The sequence below is a fragment of the Desmodus rotundus genome, chromosome 2 (assembly GCF_022682495.2).
Source record: "Desmodus rotundus isolate HL8 chromosome 2, HLdesRot8A.1, whole genome shotgun sequence".
In the NCBI taxonomy this organism is placed as follows: Eukaryota; Metazoa; Chordata; class Mammalia; order Chiroptera; family Phyllostomidae; genus Desmodus; species Desmodus rotundus.
Window position 1 is genome coordinate 151,723,992 of NC_071388.1, and position 24,276 is coordinate 151,748,267.

A 24,276-nucleotide genomic window follows, 5' to 3' on the forward strand; every position below is an offset into this window, starting at 1 on the left:
GAAAGGAAACTTCCCCAATTTAGTGAAGGAAATAGACATGCATGACCAGGAAGCACAGAGAGTCCCAAATAAGATGGATGCAAAGAGGTCCATACCAAGACACATCATAAGTAAAATGCCAAAGGTTAAAGATAAAGAGAGAATCTTAAAAGCAGCAAGAGAAAAGCAGTTACTTACCTACAGGGGAGTTCCCATAAGACTGTCAGCTGATTTCTCAAAAGAAACATTACAGGCTAGAAAGGACTGGCAATAAATATCAAAGTCATGAAAAGCAAGGACTTACAGCAAGATTGCTCTACCCAGCAAAGATATAATTTAGAACTGAAAGGCAGATAAGGAGCTCCCCAGACATGAAAAAACTAAAGGAGGTCATCATCACCAAACTATTATTATATGAAATGTTAATTGGTCTTATTTAAGAAAAATAAGAATATCAAAACTATGAATAATAAAATGGCAGTAAATATATATCTTTCAACAATTGAATCTAAAAAACAAACTAAGCAAAGAAGAACATAGACAGTATAGGAAATGGAGTAGTCAAAGAATTATACTCATGACACATGGACATGGACAATAGTGTGGGAATTTTTGAGGGAGTGGGTGGTGCTGGGTGGAGGGGGGCAAAAGGGGAAAAATTCTGACAACTGTAATAGCATAATCAATAAAATATTTTTAATTAAAGAATTAATAGAAAAAGAAGGACCTGGGAGTTTGTTTCCCTTCTGTTTGTACAGTGGCTGCCTTGACCTGTGTCCTCCATATGAGAATAAGCGCCCTCCTGCTCTCAGGAAGGCTGTTTCCCATTACCTGTAGGTACATGAAATCCCCTCAGTATGCTCAGTTATGCTTCATCGTATGTGATTAAAACTACATTTTTTTTGTTAATGAACATTTCTGTAGGTGTTTTATGAAATATTCTATTAATTTTTCTAGGCTATTGTATACTAACAAATATTGTGTTTTTCAGATGTGAAACTGTCTTATTATAATTATGGATTTTTAAATAGCGACTCTCTTCATTTAATCATTATAAAAATAAATAAAATAAAAATGCAAAAATATTTACTGTACTTTGTAAATGGTTTAGCCTTGACCAGAAGTGGGTTTTTCTTATGGTGTTTCTTTTTAAGCATAGAAAAACATAAAGCATGGATGTCTCCTTTGGATAAAAATTTCACTCTTACATATCATAAGCTGTCAATATAACCTTGACATTGGAATTTGTTAGACTACAGTCTTTGTGCGGTCCATATCTCAAAGAAGTATTTCGTTCCTAAAAAGAGCATGAATAAAAAGCAAAAACAGTACTAAAGAAAAATTATTTACATTATTATAGATAACAATGTCAGTTAGTAGGATTTTTAAGAAATCATTTTCTCTGTGTATTTTAAATGTCCACAAAATTAAATCTTCTGGGTAAATCTTAGTTTCAGTAGGCATTACTACATATGTGATTTTATAATAGATACTTCAACATTATACACCACCTCAAAAATAATCATTTTTGTATATCTTTCTCAGTTCAAAAATTGATTCCCAAAGAAAGGTATCAGGCAGGGATAGATGATACATAGATGGATAAATACATAGATTAGATATATTTTATACATATATATGTGATACATACCATAAATGATTCTCATAACACAAACATCTGAATGTAGAAATAATGTATTTTGTATGCAGCTGTAGTTTGCATTTGCAGTATCTATGTCCTGCTTTCCCAGAAACCCATTGTGGATTCTGTGGTTTCAAGGAAGTGTATGTGATCTAGCCTAAGCCAAGCAGAACATTTCATCTCCATGACCACAGTGATTGACTCAGGAGCAATCAGCAACTTCAACTGGCTCATTCAGAGTGATTCTCAAGACTTTTGCAAGAAATACTGAGACCGAGACACTCTTTTTCTTGCTGAATGTGAATAAGGAAGCATTTGTCTCTGATGCCGCTGGCATCCATCTTGAGAAAACAGAGCATTGAGACTAAAGGAAACTGGGTTCTTAGTGACATCATTGAACATATAAATCAAGCCTTGCCTGAAGCAAGTGTTATTTCTAGTCTTTTTAATTATGTGAGCCATTAAATTATTTTTATTGTTTCCACCAGTTTAGGTTAGTCTGATAGTTGCAACTAAAGGCATCCTAAATAATACAACATTCTTAAATAAATAAAAAGTGGGGTTAGTTTAGCTCAATTGTCAGGAACACAGACAATTACTTAACTCTGTTGTCCAAATCTCTGGTCTGTCTCATATTAATTGTCTGAGACAGACAATTAGTTTATTAAACTAAATTAGGTTTAGTTTACCTTTGTGAATTATCTAAATACAGGAGGTAATAAGAGTACCTTTTTCATAAGGTGATTGCGAGGTTTCAAAGCGCCAATATGTGTACAATATAGTTCCTAATAGAAAGTATGTACTCAGTAAACATTTGCTGTTAGATTAAATACGAAGCACATGTTATTTGAAAAAATAAAATGAGTTTATTACATATTCTGTGAAGCCTGAATTTGCAGATGGCCTGATGTAGGTGTAGGAAATGATTCGCATTAAAAAATGAGAGGTGTGATTTAACTTCATTCCCTAGAAAATCAGATAGGTAAAAATTATATATACCAAACCCTCCTTGGTAACCTATTTCCACTCTTCAACTACTTAAGATATTGCATTACTTCTTTCATAATACATAATTGTATTTTAGAAATTTGTATATCAGTCAACTACTGGACTGATTTTTATCAGCCAAAATCAAATCAATTTCAGTTGTTCTAAGGCATCTTAAGTCACATGGTTCAAACTTATTTACATGACAAAAAGGACATATGGTAATCATGATGTTGTTTCCCAAACAACAGAAAATAAAAATGCATTAATTAAGTAAGTCCTAATTTGGAAACTATTTAAAATAAGCTATGACATAAACAAGAAGTAGCAGGCATCAAACATTTAAGAAAAACTAGCTGGAGAAAATTAAAGTTGATGAAGTTCTAAGCCCTAACTTAACTATTTTCTAGAAACTGGAAAAGAATTTATTTTAGTGGCAAGAGCCAGTTAGATCTGTTTAAAAGACACCAGCGGCATAGTTTAAGAATAATAGCAGAAAAAGAAACACATGTAGAGGAAGGAACCATTTTTATGGTAACTGATAAGATGGACATTTTAATGAGAACAGCATTTGATCAAGAGTTAGGAAATCACTCTGGGTTCTGCAATTAACTAGCTAAGTGATCGTGAGCAAGGCAATTCACTTTCCCAAACCTAAATGAACTCTCAGTCTCTTTTTCTTCAGGGTTGATAATGTTTTTGGCTCAGTTCAAAATGCTGGAGTTTTTTTCATTGTTGTTTTGTTTTGCCTATAGAGATTTTATTTATTTATGTAAAAAGAAGAATAATAGTAAAGACAAAACTGTACATTTAATAGAGTTTTTATACATAGAGGGCACATAAATGTTTTTGATTGGCAGACTAGAAAATACATTTAACATTTATTCCTCACCTAACAACGGCAACTGGCGAAGTACTCACAGAGATGATATACCTTCAAATACTACATGTGGCCCACTGAGTAAATTGTAGTGGTGCCCTCTTGTAATGTCTTCCATTATAATCTTCTATCAATGCTGAATGAAATATTAAAGTGAAGTGTGCACGTGGTGATTAGTGATCTAGCCCTTCATTTCCTGAAGATTTGGAAGTGATTTGACTACTTGTACCAACCAAAAGGGGGATTAGCTATTACAGAGTGTAAAAAGTCAGTGTGCAATATTCTAGAGAGTTTTTAACACATCTTTGTAAGAGGAACAAATCTAAATCACTGTATTTGTAGAAGATAATATTTTTCTGACATGTTACATTTTTGATCTCTTATATCCCATGCTTAATATTATAATAAAAATTGTGTGAGCAAAGAATTCACTATCTTCAATGTGTTTATTTCTAACAGATGATGCTCAGCATCATGCTAATTGGTGAGGCATTAAAATGGAACTGAAATAAGTTCCCTGTAAATCGTGCAAAATATTGTAGATTTAAAATTAAATTCCCAGCATGACCTTTGTTTTTATTGGTTTACATTATCATATGAACTGTGAAATCAGGTGTACATTGATCAGAAGATAATTGTTATTTTATCAACATTAATAATAATCAGAGGGCAAATTTAATGTTCAAATTCCAAATTATGTTTTTTAGCAACATATCTCAAGACAGGTAGCTAATTGATAGCTATTTCAATGGCAGAAAGCACAGATATGAAGGTATGGAGAAGCGAAACATCTAAGGTTGAATTTGGAATTTCTATTGCTGAAAATCTCACACATAATTTCCAGTAGTTAGCAAAATAGGAAGTGTAGAAAGATTCTTATTCTCAAAGTCTTCTACACAGGCACTTAGTTTTTAAATTAAAAATTAAGGCTAAACTACTTATTTTATCTCAAATTGATCTTTAAAAATCAACAAAATCAGTAACAGAACAAATCTGTGCTTATTTTTTAATGATTCCACTCAAGAATTAGACTCTGAAAGCACACAATGTCAAATGGCACCACATGTCTCCAAGGCCCAGTGAGATGTAGATTTCTTTTCAGCTTTTCAATGAATGAACACGGACACATTTAGTTATTGGGTGAAAACTATCTGTGTTAATTTAGAACTATCGACAATGTCAGTGATGGATAAAAAGAACTGTGTAGGCTTAGTGATTTATTCACTTAATCTTTCTTATACAATATGCAATATTATGCACGTATAAAACCCTTAGGAACTCAATAAAGTGCCTAAAGGAATGTATAGGAATTGTTTAAATAGTTTAATTCAAGTAAAGTATTTAGAACAGTGGCCCTCAAGCCTTTAGAAGCATATCAGAATTACTGAGAGCCTCAAAAAATACTGATGCCTAGGCCCTACCCCAAATCCTTTGAATTAGAATCCCTAAAGGTTATCCCCTTATTCCCAGGCTCCAACCCCCAAAAGCTCTACATTTTATTTTTACTTCAAATCTGTACCTCCCCCAACTTCTAAAGTCCTTTCATTCTGGACCTTCTGGAACTTATGGTCCATCATCAGTAAAACCTCTTATTCTAAACTTCTACTAAGTCCTTACAGCACCATTTCGTGAGTTAGAAAAGGAAACTTCTCCTTAAGACACTTCACTTCCATCTGATGGAAAATTGGCAGACTAAATATACTAAGCTGTTAAGTCTATGCTGTGAGTGAAAGCTCCTCAGATGCGGCACTTTGATGCCACACAGAAGCCTTCCCTTTCATGCTTTCACAGGAGCCTGGCTCGGCAGAGGACTCTGCTTCACCTCTCGCCCTTTCATGTTTTCTCCCCACCTCTCTCATACCTTCCCGCCTGAAGAACGCTTTCCATGCTCTTCATCGCTGCTTTCTTCCTCTCTCTCCTCCCTAAAACATCTAAAATTGTCAAATTTTTCTCCAAGTTGTAACATACAAGTTGTCCTTTTTGCTCTTTGTCACTCATCATTCTGGAATACTTCCCTGGCACTTTTTCTTTGGTACTTTCCCACACAATTCTTGTTATAATTTTAGTTATCATACAAGTAAAACTTTCTAGAACACAGGATTCTGAGTTCCATGACATCTTTTCTAGTGGTCTTGTCATTCATCTTTCCTCACCTCTCAGGATAAATGTTAGACCTTGTCATTGCAAGAATGGCAACTTTCCTCATGGTCTCTTGTCCCCTAAGATGCTCACATCCCTATTATTCAGTTTAAATCTATGGTCAGTCTTCCTAATTACTCCCTTGCATACACACTTGATTCCCTGTTCCTCTCTGGCTTCATTGTAAAACCATGACAACATTTCATCCCAGGTTAAATAAGATTCTCCCCTTACTCTGCACCTATGCCTGTACAGTCCAGTGTAGCTGAAAGAAAATAGTCAAGCTAAGCAGTCATACTTTTACTTTATGATTACTAATCTCAAGTGTGCTTTTAATACTACCTGTAATCATAATCTATTTATTATCCCACTACTTTTGTCTTCTTCCTTACACCTTTAATACCTCTTTCCTTTCCTCAACTTGTTTCTTAGTTCTCTAAGAAGATATAAGTAGCAGAGGAGAATCATCCAAGTCCTGACCACCAAATGAATCAACCCATTTTCATCTGTGCCTATATATTCCACCTATTCTCTTAACTCTAGTCAACCCCGTGATTTCTGTACTAAATAGCATCTCCTTTTGCCTACTCAAGGACGTCTAATCATTTTCTCATCTCTTTTTTATATTATCAATTATTCCTTCACTACTGACCCTTTCCTGGCAAAATGCAAGTTAGTTACAAAGTACACTTAATTTAGATAGACTCTAAATGGCATAATAATATTGTATCAATATTAAATTTTCTGATTTTGGTCATTATATTGTGGGTTATGTATTAAAATGACTTTGTTCTTAGGAAATATACAATGATGTATTCAGAAAAAGACACAGTAGCTCCAATTAATATTCAATTGGTTTAGATAAAAAGTTGGTAGAGTAAAGGAGGGGGGGAGGGAAGGAAGAGGAAGGCAAAGAGAGAGAGAATGAGAGACAGTAAGTGGAGAAGTAAAACATCAATGAATATAGGGAGTTCTTTGAACCATTCTTGCAGTTTACAATTTTTCTGTAACTTTGAAATTATATGAAAATCAAGGTTACAATATAAAAACCTGCTAAAATTAGAAAAACAATCAAAAATTCAAACAGGTCAACAGATTATTTGTATTGCTTTATAAGGTTTGGCTAAAATTGTTTGTATATTGTAACACATTACAATATGTTATGCAATGGCTTAACACATGGTTCAAACTCATCAGCAAATATCAGTGTTTCTGAAAAGTGTATGATAAGCAGACCTCCAAGTGGTCATTTGGCTTTATTATATAGGCATACTTCAGAGATATTATGAGTTCGGTTTCAGACGACCTTAATAAAGCGAGTATCACAATAGATAGGCAAATCTTTTTGTTGGGGGAGGGTCTTGCCTTCCATTTGTAAAATATGAAACACCTACGAAGTCCCATAAAGCAAAGCACAATAAAATGAGGCATGCCTGTGTATACAATAGAAAATATCTAAAAGTTCCTACCGACCATTTTAAACAACAAATAAAAATGTAAATTCCATAAGGCTAATAATGTTCATTTTCTTTAGAGAACAGGTTGACCTACAAAAACCTTTCAACATTAAGTGTCAATGAGCACATAAGATGCAAACAAGTTTCTTTATGCTGCAGATAGTCCAGAATTTATTTCATTTGAGTCAAAAACTGGTCAAAAAGTGGCTTTCTGACACTAAACCAAGTCAATATAGAACTGTTTAAAGTATGATGATTTCAATAGGTGCATTAATAGAGACTCCCTAAAACATGTCACAAAGCAGAAAGTAAATGCCATGAAATTGAATACATTATTTAATAAGACATACCTTTATTTTGTGAGTGTGTCTAGGGGTCCATAAATAAATGCATTCTTTGAGGTAATAATAATATCAGGACTGGGAAGTATTAGAAATCAACAAGTGTATAGGGGCTGCAACTTTTGTGGGCAGTGCTGTAGAAAGATATTTACAAAAGCCTTGTTTATGCCTTCTATTTTATTTCATTCAAGCTAGATTTTGTGCTAAGGTTTTCCAGTGGTGCTTCTTTCCACAATATGGACAATGAGGGAGGTCAGGGATGACAAATAAGTGGTAGGCGTGCCCCGCTTATGCTTGCTCGCCGTCAGAAGCCAGTGCTCAGAGTTCACTTGGCACTCTGTACCCAGCTTAACAACCGTTCTCAGCACAGGATGCTGGGCAGCCACTCGTCACTAACTGATAGCCATTTACCATCCTCAGAGTGGATGGAAATCTGCTCAAACGAAAACTTATTCAGAAGGCTGAGTTGCACAACATTGATACAATTAAAGTAATCCCTTTTCAGAGTTGTCTCTAAATTACAAGGACATGAGCACTCCTCTGCAGCATTTGTTCCTGCAAAACAGTAATTACTAGTACAGATACCAAAGGAGTCATGCTCAGGACAGGCTCAAGCATAGAAGAGACCTCAAATCTCACCAAACTCAAACCTCTTATTTTCCAAATAAGGAAAACTGAAGACTTGAGAAATGAAGTAACTTATACAATGAAACTCACAGGCATAGGGAGATAAAGCACAAGATTCCTTTTCTTTTTCTGATTCCAAGCCAAGTACTTTAGCCCTTGCATAATATAACCTTTGATTCAAAAAGTTAGTTCAGTTTTCCATGTGTGCGTGGGGGGCGGTGCGGGGGGGGGAGAGAGAGAGAGAGAGAGGAAACAGGAAAAAGGAAAGAAAAAGAGTAAAAAATTATTTACCTGGATCTTTGTTTTATGTATCCAACTATTAACTGATGAGCTAAATTCACATCAGCAGGACTCAGTCATTTGAAAAGAGCAGACAGACAGAAAGTGCACCTAATAACACACCCAATTTTCTTGACAACTAAAGGTTCCTCAGCTAAGGAATAACAACCTAAGGTATCAAAAGAGGTGGCGACTGCATTTGAGCAAAACTTAAGATCTAATGTAACACTCCTCCACTGAACAGTGGGAAGAGTTAATATACAGACATTTCAAGGTAAATTTCTCTCATTCGAACTCAAAAAGTCAGATTTGAAAGCTATTAGCTCCATGATAGATGATCCTCTTTCAGACACCTTTCTTTTTTTACTGACAAGTTGCTGTTAAAAATTAAAGTAAAAAGAGGCCTCCTTTTTGCTGCACATTTTTAATGGACCTGAAGCCAAAATAAGTCAGACTAAATTATGGGAGTAAATGACCTCCCGGGAAGTATTATACCAAATTCCAACGTACTATAAAGACGTTCCTTTGATCTTTTTAGCTTCACAGCCTGAAATTTAAAATCTGTATTTAATTTTAGACTGCATATACCAGCTTTTAAATTTTCTTTCTAAAATGATATATCATTTTAAATGGTAAGACACCTTTAACTTGTATTTCCTAAAACTGCTGACTGTCGTTTCTTTATCCTTTTACTCTATGAAAACAGATATAGATATAGTTAATTATGAGAAGTATTTGGGGTTGGATGCTGTAATGGATAAACTACTGACCTTCTCTTAAGAGATAGCACTTTAAATTCAACCTTCGTTTCAAAGTGAAATGACTTATCCAAAATGAAGTTTTCAGTTCGCACCTGAGAAAGCCACTGAATAGAGGGGGAAAATAAAAAACTAGAAAGAGATGACTTTCCAATCCCTGCTTTTAGGACCATTTCGGATAACGGCGTCTTATTAGTAATACATCCTTTAGCAGGCTGCAAACAGGTGCGCTAGTATTCGACACAGCCCTTTCTGTGGTTTCACATATGCCTTAATCCAACAGCATCTCAACAATAAGGCGTGTCCATTCACACCTGTAAATCAGCCCACATTCTTAAACAAAGAATCTCTTGGAACTTTTCTGCACATGCTGACTGCAAATATCCTTATTTGCATATTTGTAGAGATCAGTGCTGCATCTGCTAAGGTAAAAGTAACAGATGCACAATAATAGTTTGGTTTTATAACTAAGGCTTGTCAAACTAGAGGACAAAATTTAAGTATTATCTGTTCATTTAAGTTGAAGTCTAACTGGTGTTGGAGAGATCAATAACAATAACAAGCAATAAAGTCAAAGTGTATCACCCAGAAACCGAAAATACTAATCACTCAGGCATGGAGTGTGCTGGAGACCTGGGGAAGGATCCTGTGCAATGTACTTTTACTTCCCCTGCTGTAAAGTACTCACTTGGTGTTGATTTAAGTTTGACTTGCATTGCATGTGGTTTTCTGATACTATACAAAAAATTGTGTATTTACCAAAGTTATTTTCTGTTTCCCTTTTAGGTTCTGTGAAAATTAGAAAAGGAGACCTTAACCAAGATGGAGTTGGGAGGACATGCAGGGGGAGCTCTCAATACCTATCCTCAGAGCAGGTAATCCCAACAGGAAAACACATGCTTTGTATCTCCAACAACAAGAGGTTTTATATTCCACCGCCCCAGTGGGAGGAAGGACAGTTTTCTCCTCCAGCCAAGGAGAAAGTGTCACAACCTAGCCAACGAAAAACCACTACACTTTGAACTCCCACTTTGCTCCAATGGACAACTCTTCCCAATTTTCTGTTATCTCTATAAAAGAATTGTCCTGTCTTTTGTTTTCCTTACTTGCCTATGGTTTTTTGATAGCTTGCATGTCCCAAATTGCAATTCTCTATTCCATTTTTTAACTGTTTTACTTTTAAGGTCAACAATTCCAATATGGCCTTAGGGAAATCAAGAAAGAACATCATTTTCCATTTCATTTTCTTCTTGAAACATTTGCCAATTTACATCAGGAAGAACAGAGGCCAGTGATACTAGTATTAATATGTCCAAAAAATAATATGATAAAAGAATAAATCATTTCACCATAGAAAGTAAATCTATAAAAAGGAATCAAGTAGAAATTCTAAACCATATAATACCAATATATGTATTTAATAACAATAGAAATAAGTAGAAAATCTAGAATAAACCACCAAAAAAGGATGAAATATAAAAATCAGCATAAGAGGCCCTGGATCATGGAAACAGGTGTAAAATATGTGTGGCTGGAGTCCAAGAAGGAGAAAAGCAATAAATGGGTAGATGCAATATTTTAAGAGAAATAAGGTGAGAATTTTCCGAACAGATACGAGAAGGTCTTCTCGCTTTAAGAAGCATAATTACAAAAAACAAAACAAACAAAATTGCACCTAGTCACCTCAGATTAAAACTTAAAAGTCAAGGACAAAAAGAAAATCCTCCAAAGAGTTTAAAAGAAAAGATAGCACCTGCAAAGGAACAGTAAAAAAAAGTCTCACTTTTCAACATAAACAAAGAAACGCAGCAGAAAATAAATGACATCTTTAAAACAAAATAAAAGTTCTTCCAGTCTATGATTATCTATGCAGTGCTTGGCTTAACAAACTTACTCTGTTTGCAGACTCATTTTCATTTTTTATATGTGTAAAGAAAGTCTTCCTTGTTGAAATTTTAATATTATCGTTTCTAATTTTACTGCTGTTGCTTTACTATGAGTTGGGAATATTGTGATGAGTATTTAGTCTGATAATGCCACTGTCTATTGTACTTTTCTTTAGCACAGCTATGGTGTTCTTGCTAAAAAACATAATGTTTTGCCACCTAGTTTGATAACAAAATGATCATACTCCACTTTGTCTTAAAAACATGACATTTAGAATCCACTTTTGTTCCCCCTTCTTTTGCCATGGTGGCTGTGAACTGATATAAAAATAAAATAAAAATACTGCAATATGGCAATGTGTATGGTGTTAGAAACTCGGATAAGCTAACGCTCATCGCTACAACTAGTACGGTGATGAACAGCAATGCAGAGTGATGAGAACACCACACGTATGGTGTCCTTCACAATGGCCACAGAAACCTGCTATAGTGCTGGGAAAGCAGCCATAGAAAACACATAATGAATGATTGTGGCTCTTTTTCAATAAAACTTTATTTACAGACATAAATTTTAAATTTCATATCATTTTCACATATCTTAAAGTGTTCTTTTAAAATCTTTTTAGCTATCTACAAATGTGAAAACCAATCTCAGCTTATAAAACATTAAAACAAAAACAATAGATAGTGAGGAGGATTTGGCCCATGGGTCATAATTTGCCAACTCCTAGCTTAAGCAATATTAAGAGATATTGAAGCTTTAAAATACATGTAGAAATAAAGGTGCTAAATGGGGTTAAATTGTTTTAAAGCCCTTGAATTTTCTGAAAAGTAGTGAAAACAATAATTTAAGGTAGATGCTAGTAAGTGTGCATATTATAACTTCTTAAAAGAATGTATAAATAAAAAGGTGCTATATGAAAAGTCAATAAAACTACTATATTAATAAAAAGGTAAAAAGGAAAATTAGTAAGATAAATAGAAAACATTATGAGGTAGTACATTTAAGAACCCCACAATCAGAAAATATATTTTTTAAGATTTTATTTATTTATGTTTAGAAAGAGGGGAAGGGAGAGAGAGAGGGAGAGAAACATCAATGTGTGGTTGCCTCTCGCATGCTCCACACTGGGGACCTGGCCCACAACCCTGGTATGTGCCCTGACTGGGAATTGAACTGGCAACTCTTTGGTTTGCAGGCCGGTGCTCAATCCACTGAGCTACACCAACTAGGCAGAAAATACTTTGACTGTAAATGAACAATATATACATATTAAAATCAAATATATCTGAATATATAAGAATTGAAAACAACTATATGTTATTCACATTTTTAAAAATAAGGGGACAAAAGATTGAAGGTAAAAGGAAACAAAGGTGGTACAGTTATACTAACATAGTAGATTTTAAGCCAAGAGGTATAACTGGAGATTAAGAGAAATATTTCAGAATAAATAAAGGATCAATTTGATGTAAAAATATAACAATCCTAATTTTGTAGGCATTAACAAGAAAGCCTCAATATGCAAAGCAAAAAGAAATTACAGAGCTAAAATCAGAAATGGAAACCTCCACAATAGTTCAAAAACTACTCTCAGTAAAGTTTAAAACAAGGAAACAAAAAGAAATACACACAAACTTTCCCAAATGACGGAATATATATTTTTCCCCAAATTTACGTGGATTACCAAAAAATTGACTTTGTTCTGGAACATAAGCAACTCTGAACAATTTTACTCTGAGCACAGTGAAATTAGCTAGGTATAAATTATAAAAACAATGCTAGAAAATCCTCTCAAATTAAGTAACAATAAAATAGCAAATAACTCATGGGTTATAGAAGAAGTCATTATAAAATTAAACATATATATTTCCACTGAATGATGTTAGATATTAGATATGATATCTAATGATATATGATATTAGAAAACTATTCAGAATATGTGGAATACAGACAAAGCTTTACTCATAGAAATTTATCATGTTAAATGTATATTACAAGAGAGGAATGGTACAAAGTGAATTATATGAACATGAATCACAATATGCCAGTAAATAACAATTAAGCAAACACAAAATAAAAGGAAAAAATAAAGCTAGACAAAATTAACTAAATAGAAAACAAATGCTCATTCAAAAAATCAACAAAGCCAAAGTTTAGTTATTTTAAAAGAATAGTAAAATTTGTAAACTCCTAGAAAGTATGATAAAGAAAAAATACAGTGAATAGAGGGACACGGAGATAGGTGCTACGATTATTACAAATGTAATAATAGAAATTTATGAAAAACGTCACAGCAACAAGTTTGATTACTTCAATTAAATAAACAAATTCCTGTGGAATAAATCTTTATTTATGACTTTTGGCTATGACCGAGTCAAACTCATCTCCCTGAAAGCATCTCCAAAGCTCAAGAAAATTAACAACAACAACAACAAAAATCCAAACATTTCAAACATTATATGGAGAACACATTAAGATACACAGTAATCTGAGAAGCATTTATGTAGTAGCTGCAATTTGAGAAAGAGGAGAAATTTGGTCATTCTTTTTTGGAGCAGCTTTTAATACCGCCCCTCAATCCCAACAGCTCACCTGGTGAATCGGAGGAAGTCAGGTCATGAAAATGAGCAGCTCTCTCCCATAGTTGAAGGGGTCTCACCGAGTTTGGAATGGTGAGCAACACCCTATAACATTATAAGTTTATTTCTTGCAGTCAGGTAAAGGCGAGGTGAGTGGGTATAAGGGGGATAAATAATCATGGAAAAATTCAATAAAAAATAAACTATTTTTTAAAAAATAGTGACCTATGGCTCTTTACAGTATGCCATGTTTGTGATTGGGCAATTCAATATCATAAAAATTCTACCCAAAAGTAAACTGTAAATTCAGTGCAATCAAAATCCAATATGGTATTATGTGAAAATTGACAAGTTGATGTTTATGGAAATGTAAGGAGCCAAATAGCAAAGGTAAGGTTAAAGAAGAACAAAGCTGTTGGATCTATATTGCCAAATATCAAGACTTACTTAAGAGACAGTAATTAAATTGTGTGTATTTGAAGAGTGAAAGAGATTAGAATCCAGAATCAAATTACATATATATGGTCACCTGATTTACAGCAAAGCAGTGCAGAGGGGGAAAGAAGCTACAGAAATAATTGGATATGAAATTGAGGAAAAAATCTGGCCCTGACTTCACAATACCAAAAATAAATTCCGAATGGGTCCTTGAACTAAACGTAAAAACAATAAAGCTAGTAAGAGATAATATAGAAGAATATCCTTATGGCTTGACCTAGGAAAAGACATCTTAAATGTGACACAAAGACAATAGCCATAAAGGAAAGATAAGTTTGGTTTTCATTAAAATAAAACTTACTAGCCCCAGTTTGTGTGGCTCAGTGGATTGAGCGCTGGCCTGCAAACCAAAGAGTCGCAGGTTCAATTCCCAGTCAGGTCACATGCCTCGGTTGCGGGCAAGGTCGGGACCCCAGTAGCAGGCATTCGAGAAGCAACCACACATTGATGTTTCTCTCCCTCTATCCTTCCATTCCTCTCTCTCTAAAAATAAATAAATAAATAAATATTTTAAAAAACACTGTTTGTTAAACATACCATTAAAAGAGTGAGAGGTGAACTTTCAAGTGGGAGAAAATAAATATAAGTGTATAAAATATGTATCTTTTATATATGTGCACACATTTTTAAATATGCATATATTTAAACAACAGATCAATCACAAAAAAGACAGCCAAATTAAAAATGGGAAAATGCCATGAATAGTAAACCTCAAGTTTACTCTCACTGTTTAAACTTTTAAAATTCAATATGTTGGAGATGCTCAATGGAACTATTGATTATTGCAAAAATCAATACGGTTTTATATTTCAAAGATCACCTTAAATGTATAACCTCTTAAACATATATGATCTCATTAGCTAATGTGAAAAACATGTTTTTACACCTAAAAATAAAGTGTAAAAAAATTCTATTGTTTCTCCCACCATTTTTTTTGCACTCTGAGATAAAGTGTATTTGTGAAGGGCATAAATTAATAGAACTTTTCTCCTTTTAAATCTGACAAGGATGCACATACTATGTGGATCCTGTAAATGGATGTTGTAAAAATTTCTTAGTTTGCATACATTTATAGGTAATTCATTATTACCAAATTTTTTTATCACATCAAAAATAAAATACTAATATTATAAAAGAGTAATTTTAGTTACTATAGTTAATTCTTGTTGGGGGAGGGCTCTGCCTGCAGGGCCCCCCCTCCCCGGCCACTGCGGATGAGAATAAGTCTACCAAGACATCATCTGCTTGGGGAGAAAAGGTGGCAGATCTCTCAAAGGAGAAGGGCCAGGAGCCTTTTCCTCAATGGGCTTTTATTGACTTTATTTGCATAGGAATACAGGGCCTATACGTAAAGCTCATCAATCATTGTTAGGCAGTAATGATCAAACAACAGATAACATTCAAAGAACTCTGAGGACTTATTTTGAGTGAGGGTCAAAAGGGCCATAAAACTTTGGGGAAACAAACTCATTTCATGCTTGGACCCTTATCATTTAAATTGAGGGTATAAACAAAGCAGGTTTCACAAGGTTTTATGTATTCTTTCTTAAGCCTGATCACCCCACAGAACCCACCCTTTTCAGCACAGGGCCATACCCACCTCTGGCATTGTTTCAGGCTTAAGTCAGGCAGGGGAAGTAAGGCAGCCAAGAGATTAGGAGACTTCTTGCAGACAGAATGAGGACTCAGGTTACATCAAAGACGAGGGGCAAGGGTCCATCACCCCCTTTTTCTATAGCCCCCAAGTCCTTCCCTGAGGGCCCCTTCATGACTGTGCCTGTCTTAGGTCGTCCCTCCCTTCAGGAATCTTACCTGTCATTAGCTAACTGGTCATCCACTGGGGGCCAGGCAGGGTGAAGTAAAGGGGGCAGAGGTGGCACCTGTGCCAAGGAGATAAGCTTTGTCTCCTTAGTGGCTTAGGGTCCCAAAGTCTCTCACTCAGCCTTAGCCATGGGGAGGTCACAGCTTCTGCAACCAGGCAGGGCAGTTCCCAACAAATTCTTAAAGCCATTTTGGATGTTTTTTTCTTCCAGGGTTTTGTCAGATATTCTGTGTCTTCTCACTGGGGCTTAAAATAACAAAAGTAAACATGCTTAACAAGAAGAAGGAAGATGAAGGAGGAGGACGGGGAGAGCAGTAAAAAGGAAAGTGGGAGGAGAAGGAAAGGAGAGAGAGAGAGAGAACTATACTATTTCTTGCTGGACAGGTTAATTAAACTCATATTAAATATCTATGTGAATAATGTACACTGCCCGCAGCACTTTCCCCCTCAATCGTCCCTGCTTCTGACTAACCAAATTCAAATTCAGTTCATATTATGCAGTAATACAGACATTTTGACCCAACTGTACTTGTCACTCTTGTGTTCCATTATAGTATACAGAACACCTGTCTGTGTTTACAGGATATCTTCACTTGGATGGATAACCACCACCTCACACTCGAGAGGTCTACAACTCAAGTTACCTTCACATTAAAATCTATCATTTATATATCACCCAATCAATTGGTAGCCATATTAGTCTTAAATTTCCCAAGTTTAAAACTTTGAAGGCTTCTTTGAGTCTTTTATATTTTATCAAATTTATGACTATTATTTTGTCTTCTAAGTATTTCATGGATTTGTTCTTTTCTCTCTATTCTCATTGCTCTATCTTCATCATTTTCTCACCGGATGTTGCTAACAGCCTCTTGTGTGGCCTCCTTACCTTACATTGCAGTAGCTTCAAGTTGCCCCCCAGTGATTTTCATGTGGTATTCATACTCCTGTGTAGTTCCTTCCCACTTATTACCAGACTCAGTCTTGAGAGCACTAAAATATGGGAGAGAGAAAGGTATGTAACTTGCAATACTACATTATAAAAAGACTGTAGCTTCCATTGCAGTGACATTCTTTTGCTTTCTTGTTCTCTCCTTTCTAGTATCCCTCACTCTGGTGGAACCCAGCCGCCACGTTGTGAGAACTTGCAGACAGCCTAGGTAGAAGCCTTACTGGCAAGGCTTCTGTTACTTTGGGCCCAGGTACCGCTGCTTACATTATTACAAATAAGAAATATTACAGATATTTCTTATTTCATCTTATCTAACGTAAGACCCAAAGCTTCTCTGAACCTAATTGCTCGTTCCATTGTAACCCTTTACTTTTATTATTAGACATTCTTTTTTTTAATTTATATTTTACTGTTTATGCTGTGACATGTTCTTGAGTATTTTCTTTCCTTATCTTTCCTCGTCCATTTTCAGGATCAAGTAATATTTAATTACTTCTTTAAAGTTTTTTCCAGTGGCTCTGCCCTAGCACTGATTTCTTCTTTGGAGTTAATTCAATTTTGCTGAAATGTAAGTTGGTTCATCAGAGTTCACTTCTTTAAATACATTCCCCCACCTCCACTACCTTCATAACATTCATCTCCCCTTCACTCAGTTTCCAGATAACCACTAATTAATTGTATATTTCATCTTGTCACCAAGTGTTTGTCCTAGCAAGTGTTTGTCTCAACAAAGTTAGACTATAGGAGCATTTTGAAACCAATGTTTATTTCTTGTGATCCTGACATTGCTATTAGTATCTAATTGTTCAAATATTATCTTAGAATAATAAAAGTGGTCAGTAGATTGAAAATACACAAATCAAATATGCAGAAGATACAAAATAAGGGCCTTCTTAATAACAGACAATTTGAAGCAGTGACAAGTGAAAAATATCTTAATAGAAATGTTAATGGATATATTCATGCTTTAATATATAAGTCAAGAGAAATCTAGAAGAAAAGTAAAAAATAATCAGGTGAAGTAAGATAACTGTATGGAAATGACCAGATGATTTTATCTAATGTTATGAAGTTATTTCTTTCTCTGAAATTAGAAGACATTTGCCTTATTAAAATAGTCGATCACCATTTAACCATTTTTTTCCCAGTTTAATCCATGCTAGGATATCTAAGTAGGGTGTCACTGGATTTACATAACAGGAAGACACAACTTCAGGGTTTTTTTTTAATGGAACTGCTTTATTAAGCTGAGGTTAAGATCTCATCTTTTATATGCTTCATGTTTGTACAACATATTCACATGACTGTATTTGTATATTGCAGGTAGGAAACTCTGAAATAAAGGAGGGAGGAGATTGCATCTCTAAAATTGCAGAAGGATTCATGGCAGTGAATGAGGAATTTTCTATAAGGGAAAGTCGGTGCATTTTAAAGTACTAAAATCTGGCCCAAATATTTTGTGTCTTAAAATAATTTTTTAAATAAAGAAATCTATCAGAGAATAAAGATTTGAAATCTAGCCATTTTTTCTTTATAAATATAAGTATATTAAAGGAAGGACTATTTCAGACTAACTGTCAAGTATCTTTATTATAACTGGAAATAAATATCCAATGTCATTATTCAGGGAAACATCTTCTAAATCCATAAAGAGTTTTAAAATTAAAAAAAAAGAAAAGAAAAAAAGTGGAATTCCTAGTAATTTTAGAAAAAGATAGAAGAAGCAAAAGAATCTCAGAACCAGTCTGAAATGTCACCTTTTCAAAGTGAATTTTTTACTTAGGATCCTGAGAGATTTTATCCTCAAATATCAGGCAGGATGCTTTTGGTGAAATAAAACTTCAGGGAGACAAAATGGACCCAGAATTGATTTTACAGAAGCTAAATATTTGATGATGGAAAGGCACATGTACTATTAATTTATTATTTCAAAAATATTTATAAAGGGTCTACCCTGTGAGATGCCTATCCCTATTCTCCAGGCACTCACTATATATATATGAGGTATATATATATAATCTCACATTAGTATATTCAAGATGTGAGTTAGTGTCGTGGCACAGAGGGCCAAAGTGTTTAACCCTATCTGAAGACATGGGAGAGGGAAGGGAGTCTTGCCAAAAATGATACCATTGGAGCTGAGTACTGAAGAATGAGTAAAAAATTGTGGGCAAGGCATGAAGAGGAAGGAGTTCAGAAAAGGAAAACAGTGTAAGCAAGGCAGAGAAGCAAGCGATAGCACGGTTACTTCTGGGAAATGGGAATACTTAGTCCAGGCAAGGACACAGAGCACAGATGTGGATAATTCAGAGGATAGGGCTCAACAACCACTCAGGGGCAAACTGAAGAATTTACCATATAGAGAATTCTGACCTTAAGAATCATGCGGAGGTTGCTCATGGATTTTAACAGAAGGAGCAATGAGATTTATACTGTGGAAATGCAACTCTGGTTATGATGACAAATTTGAGTTAAGGTGGCCAGTAAAAACAGGTAAGAGTAGTAGAAATAATCCCAGCCAAAAATTATAAAAGCCTGACCTGATGTGATAAATAGAGAAGGGGACAGATTCAAATTAGAGACTTATTAAGGAAATATAATATGTACCACTTAGTGACCAACAGAGAAAGAAGAAAGGGGGTAGGAGAGCAGTACCACAAAGAGACTGTTTTCCAACTCATGTGTTTTCTCTAATGTCCTAGAAATGATAATTTCAGTAAAAAGAAACCATGATATACATTCTCTGTATCTGGGACCTATTTTTTTTTATTTGGTACTAAATACAATTATGCCCTCATTCCTGAAAATTGTATGTCAAAGACACTAACATTGTGAGTACTTAAAGCCAAATATCTTTAAGTAAGTCACTAGGTGATGATTAAGTAAATTCATGAAAGAGAATGAACATTTCAAATACTGCCCTTTAAGTTAGTGAAGTCAAGAGAAATTTTAAATAATGTATTTATTCCAGTTTTTAACTTCTTAATAATTTTTTAGGATTCCCGAATCAAAACTTTAACCTAGATATGGAAGATTATTTACATATTATTTATTACATAATGTTTTTGATACCTGTGAAGAAATAGGAGGTGATTAGTATTTTAAACTGTTTGAGGTTTAACTGGAAGGAAAAGAAGTCATCAAATATGGTAAGGTTAGAAAAATTGAATCAGGTTACAAAGACTCCCTTATCCTTTCCCCAAATGAAATTACTGAATAGTGTTTATGAGCACCTACCCATTGGCACTGATGATTCAGTGATCTTGTTGCCCTATCCCACCTATGTTTTCCATTAACATTAATGGGTGTTACATATGCAAAAGAAGAGAAGAATCAGAACCAACTCTGTCTTTGATGAATAACAATAGTGCTTTCCACTCTGGTGCAGGCTTCTTACTTGGAAAGCAGCGGATCTTATCTAGTTCAACAGACTAGACTCCATATACTTGGCAGGCAGTGATACACTGAATCTACATAACACAGGGAGTCACAAACAGGTTCGAGATGATGGAACGAAATGTTTTCCAAACCTGGTTGTTACAGATCTTGTCAATAGCTCAGATTGGTGTAACAGCATTAGGGTTACTAAATTGAGCCCTCTCTGTGTTCTGAGGCCCTGGGTACCTTCTGCACCCAGCTAACACTCCTGACTAGTGTCTTGGTTTCTTTTTTGCTTCGGGGGTGGGAGGAGGGGAGGCAGAGAAAAGGATGGGTATTCAGTCCATGACAACTTCAACTAGTTGCCAACTAAAGATTTTATCCTAGTAGCAAAACCAGGAGGAAAAAAATCTTTTAAATTAATTTTGAAGATGCTAACATTTCTAGAATGGCATTGCTTTAACAGGGCTATGCAAATGAGTCCAATTTAGCATCTTGTATTCAGCTGGAAACCATTGCTAAATGATCAGGATAGCCAGTCACAGATATTAAAATGAATTATATCTAATCTGAATTTTAGTCACGCTACATTAACTAATAGAAAGTTATTAACATTTCAAGAGAAAAAAAGCTTTTGCCTGCAAAATTAACAGTGGCTGAGATGTGACCTGTGAGCCATGAAGCCTGATCACTGTAATGACAGTGTAATGGCGTATTTACATTAAAATCTCTGCAGCTAATATGGGATTCAGAATTGGACGGTAAGTCGAGGATTATTTAGTCTGGCCTGTTGGCCTTTCTCTAAGTAGTTTTTTTTTTTTTTTAACTTCAATACAAATCTGAAACTTTTCATTTCATGACTATTTATGTGACCAATTTCTACAGCTCAGTCTCTCCATCTTTACAAGACTAATTTTTGCTTTCATTTTCTCTCTTGCTTCTTTTTCAGTATATTTCTTTCTGTATAGCTGTGTTTCTGTGTTTTTCTCTTTCTTTTTTCTTCTTTTCTTTCTTTGGTTTGATGACCTTTAGGAAACTGGGGCTCAATTACAAACCTGTAAGGAGAAAGGGAGCAATTTCTTCTTTAGTTTTACTACTATCTGGCTTCAAACAGTAGGCTGTTTTGATTTTTTTTTTAATTCTATGCTTGCTAAATGCACATTAGAAAGTGTAATTTTGTGACAAACTGGTTGGAAAAGGGTAACAGTGCAAATGTTTGTTGACTTTAAAAATGGATGAGTTTACACGGGAACATAAGGGAATTGGAATTTGGGACCAGCAAGGTATGGCCAAATCCATACCCAAGTCCAGCTAAGATGAAGAACGTTACTTTATACAGAAAAAGGAGGAAGCTGGGAGGAAGTGCTTTTCATGAAAGTCAATCAGAGGAATGACAGAGTCCAGCGTGGTTATTATGACTTCTCATTGGCTGAGATGAAACAGTTTTCATTGGCTGGGCTTGTTGCTGGACAGGAGAAAATCTTCCCTCCTTGTTGGTAATGCAAAGTATTTATCTTCAGGTTGGGGTCTATACTTGCATGAGAGCTCCTCTTCTGCCCTCCCAACTTCATTTTAAATGAGGTTTTCTTTATTCAGGGTCCTGTATTCTTATCAATCTCTAGAAGTGTGGGAGGTGTTCCTATTGTCAGATTGCTTTTTCTGTACTCACCTTAGAAGTTAAAGGTTCAACAGTATCATTTTCATAATCTACAGTACTCATTTACCTTGTAGATTTGGGTTTCTTTTATTTCGTTCCTTCTTTCTTCTAATTAAAGAGAATAAACAAGATTGCAAAATTTAAAAAATAATAAAGTAATAAGAACACTGAAACTGAATATTAATTCTGCAGCTTTCTAACTAGACTTGAAAGAATCTTTTTTTAAAAGTGAAATCATCTAAAGAGTGGCATAAAAAATCTAGTTTGCAGAAAGATAAATTTGTAAATTCTCAAATATGTCATCTATAGACTACTTTATATTTTAACCTATCGAATGTGCAAATATTAGACTCTAAACAGAACTTTGATAATGAAATATAATGGAGAGGCATTCATCTTTTTTAAAAAGATAGAGAACAAAAGATAAATAATGGATTCCTTTAATGCCTTAGATATCTTGCTAGAATTCTGCTTCAAAGATTAATCCAGTACTTTCTTCTCTAATCCTAACAACAAATAAAGCAGGTACATATTGCTAAACTACATTTTTGTTGCTTTTCTTTTCTCAAAGAGGGTTTTATTAAGTGTCTCTTTGCTATTGTTGGACTTCTTTTAAGTCTCCCAAAGAAGGATTTTATCTAAAGGCAAATTATCTAATTTACACAATGAATCTGAGCACAAATGTATTTCAGCACAGACACATGTCAGTCACAAAGGATGTCATGATAAAAATGCCACCTTTGTTCTGTTTCCCAATTAGAAAAAGAGTATCAATGTGGTGACGTTGGTTCGTCTAAAATAAACCTATGCCAAATGTCTGCTGGGCTCATGCGTGTGCTACACACAGGCAATGCATTTGTAGTAAAAGCAATGCTTCATTCTATTTCTTGGAGCTTTATTAAAATATAAGCATATTATAAATGTTGATTGAGGAAATAACTAGAAATTTGATCTGATATAATATGATGCAAATTAAGTTTAAACAGTTTGAACTTTATTTGATATTTCTGAATGCATAGCCATATTTTGAATTTTTTTATAAGAAGTGAAAGTGCTAGGCTAAAATTAACTGACAAGAGGTATCTAATTTTTCTTCTAAAACCCATTTCTCCCTTTTTACCATTGACAAAAGATGCTTATTTTTATATGCTTATAAAGAATATTCAGAATTCACCTATCTTCAAGTATAAATACTAATCATATAAAATCTTGTTGCTCAAACTTAATCACAGGAGGTTATTACAAGAGCAGTATTTCCAATTTCTAGATATTTAGTAACACCTTAAATATGCCAAGACTCATATTGTACAAGGTATTTATTTTCTAAATTTAGACATATGATTATGTTTTTAAAATCTGCAGTATAAATGCATGAAAAACAAAATATAAACACTTTTATTTAATAACAAATAAGTCATATGTGTCTGCAGTCTTATTACAAACTTTAAAATAGGTTTAAAATAGGTACATAGGTACACACAAACTTCTTGGCTCTATGTTAATAGCACTATTTAAAGGGTACAATATCCAGACTTAGATTTGCTGTGATGGTCTTAGAAGCAAGAGGGAACAGTGCTTAAATCCCTTTTCCTCCTATAGATTTCATTTTGAAGGGAAGAATAGTCTGTGTCTTTCAAAATAGGCCCAGGAAGTTTCAAATGGGAGATCAGTGTGTGGTAGCCAAGAGTATATTGCTGACATAGAGGTGAGGGTGACAAATGCTTCTCTATATTCTTGACCAAAGCATCGTGTGTTTCTTCTTCTTTTGTTTTTTCTCTATGTAAAATAGCATGTAGTAGGGGCTAGGGGAATCTAAAGAATACACTGATTTTCATATCTTTCTTTGTCTTGGGTTTTCTTGCCTGTTATCTGTTTTGTTTATGGAATTACAGTTTGGATAATAAAACAGTGTTTAAAACACATAGAATGGTTCTTTTAATATAGATAGATGATTATGCAAGTCTAATAACTGTACTTTTATTATAATCATTATATCATAAAGTATTTATCTCCTTATTGTGTTATTCAATTATCTCAACAAATTACGAGCCCATGAAGTTAATCCTTTTGAGGTACATATAGATAAACATAAATCAATTTTCTTTCTGAAAAAATGTTTGTTGCTCACATGCAGAAAGAGTACATTGCGCATATATTAATGTAATATGGGATACATCATGGATAACATACATATATGTACAGACACACGTATAGTTATTCTGTTGTTAGAAACTAGGACGAAAGTCCTTTATCAGAGGCAGTATAGCATGCCAGTTTAGAGCTTAGATCATAAGACTGGATTCCAAATCTTGACTTTTTGATTTCACCACTACCAGCTGTGTGACTTCAGACAAATCCCTGGACCTCCATTTCCTCATTTGTAAATAATATTGACAAATTTACCAATTTTATCA